Consider the following 2,695-nt stretch of genomic DNA (forward strand, 5'->3'; position numbering starts at 1 on the left):
TCAAGTGTATATGAAACATACTACATATTTACCTATTGTATTATTTTGTACAGTTGTAAATTACATTAAATAAATAATTTTAAAAAAAATTATTTTAAAGAGATATTTAAACGAAACTTTCGTTTCGAGTTATCTCCAAACAAAATTTATAATTAAAAATATTTTTAATTTAGTTATGATTATGAACATTAATATTTTGTCAGTGTATAATAATATAATACGGTTTTAGAAAAATATTTTTAGTTAATAAGACTATGTTTTCATAATTAATATAATTTTAATTGTATAAAACGTATAGCGTATTAAAATGTCCGGGCATATTAAAAAATGAATTTCTCGTTTCGACTTCCTTATGATTTTTTAAAAAAAATTAATTTAATATAATTTACAACTGTACAAAGTAATAAATGCAATAAGTAAATTGGATGAATGTTTCGAATACTTGAAAATCTTGGGAAGGTCCCGTGGCCATTATTTTTTCAGACGTCTCGTAGGATTATCAGGGATTTTTATGGATGAGAGAGTAAGAACTAATGGGTTAGGATGTGTAAGGAGTTTGGAATGAAAAGACGCATATATGTTCCATATAATTTAAAATCAATTTTTAATTTAGTTATAATTATAAACATTTATATTATTTTAGTGTACAATATTAATTATATAAAATTTTAGAAAATATTTTTAATTAATAGGTCGATATTTATTACAAATAATTTTATCCTTACAATAGTAAAAAACGTGGAAAAACATTAAGTTGTAGGCAAATATTTCGCGATTATGAACGTTTGGCTAGCTGGATGTGTTGAGATGTGAGATTTTTATCGAACATTTAATTGATGTAATAAAAAATACTTACATTTATATATCTGGGTATGTATTTTGAGCCAGATATTAATAATTAATTTTAATTTGTTATTGATTTTTTATTATAATCCATGCATTTATTTATGTGTTGATAACTATGAAAGATATTAAACTTACTTCCAATAACGTTTTGGCAAATTTGATGTTACTAATAAACCCAAAACAAAAAAATTTGATTCTCGAGTTATTTTGATGCGTGATGTTATCATATGATAAAATTAAAATTGTAATTAACTAATTTATCTGGTATTTGTTATTGTTCGTACTTGAAACGCTATGTGTAATCAACTTACTCTGAATACTATATTTATTAGTTTTATATTTAGTATTGAATTCTAGAAGAATCTAAGTCAATTAATCTGTGGTATTGCGTTGAATCCTTAGGTATTGCCTCCCTGGGCCTCAATAAAATATATATATTTTTTTAAATAATACTTTTTATTTATTGATAGATATTACAATCTGCCACACAGTTGCAATAGGTAATAGTGATGAATGATCTCATTCATACTAAAATAAAAAAAAAAAATAAATAAATAAAAAACTCTCTTAAAATATACACAAACAAATGAACATAATCAAACTATCTGTATGAAAAATAAATAAATAAAATAACATAATGATAAAATAATATAGTCTCTAGTCATATATAAATAAAATATTTAACCCAAAAATTTAATTTTTAAATTTTCAATCTATTTTAAAATAACTTCTCATAACAAAATGACAGAATATTATTATTAGAGAAATTTACCATTTAATTGTATTTATTTTTTATTCAACTATTCAAGGTCCATCCCCCATCTTTAACAACAGCTATAATTTTAATATTTTTAAAAAAAATCTAAAACAACAATTTTTTTATAATAATAGTAAGTATATAATTATACTATAATTTATATCTAAAGCTGTGTGAATGAAAACATTTTTTTTTTTATATATTGGAGAAGTTTGTCGAGGGGTGCGGTCAGCAAAGAACAACATAAATAAACAAAACCATATTTATTTATTTTATCCCGAGGTTTCATCAGGGCTATAGAACAAAAGAGATAACAACAACATTTAGAGAAACATACAATTGAAAAGGAATAGTATACAAATAAATTTAGAATCATACAAAATATAATAAATAAACAAAACCATATTTATTCATTTTATGCCGACGTTTCGACCTGAGTTTCAGGTCTTCATCAGGGCTATAGAACAAAAGATTTTTTTTTTATAGAACAAATTTGTTTGTATACTATTTCTTTTCAATTGAATGTTTCTCTAAATGTTGTTATCTCGTTTGCTCTATAGCCCTGATAAAGACCTGAAACTCGGCATAAAATAAATAAATATGGTTTGGTTTATTTATGTTGTTCTTTGCTGACCGCACCCCCCGACAAACTTCTCCAATCATTAATCTACGGTCAACTATCTACACCTCATTTTTTTAATATGTTTCTTCCAAGTCTCCTTATTAATTACATAAACACACACATACACACAAACACACACATATATATATATTTAAAATAATTACGCATTTTCATGATAACAGAGTATACTAATATTTGTAAAAACAAAAACGAATATTATCTTTTTCACAAATCCTTGAATATTTAGTGAAAAGATTATAGAAAAAGAAAATAATAATATTAGATAAAATAATAGAAAAAAATGTATTCGTTATTATTTAATTGTAATCAGCTATAAATTAATAAATAAGTAATGATTTATTCAATTGAAGAATTGCTATGGCCATAATAGTAGTCTTGTTTAGTTCAATCCAACAATGTGTTCAGGAACTAAGGAAGCCACAAATCGTAGAAGATTATTTTAAAATAAG

The 2,695-nt window shown here is 23.6% G+C and overlaps 1 protein-coding gene across 2 annotated transcripts in view; it reads left to right on the forward strand.

The window, feature by feature from the left end:
* Nucleotides 1–2,695, forward strand: part of galene — a 31,507-nt gene that overhangs the window by 13,060 nt on the left and 15,752 nt on the right. The window lies entirely within an intron of this gene.

The sequence above is a fragment of the Halyomorpha halys genome, unplaced genomic scaffold (genome assembly GCF_000696795.3).
Source record: "Halyomorpha halys isolate HHAL.00 unplaced genomic scaffold, Hhal_1.1 Scaffold213.1, whole genome shotgun sequence".
NCBI classification, from domain to species: domain Eukaryota; kingdom Metazoa; phylum Arthropoda; class Insecta; order Hemiptera; family Pentatomidae; genus Halyomorpha; species Halyomorpha halys.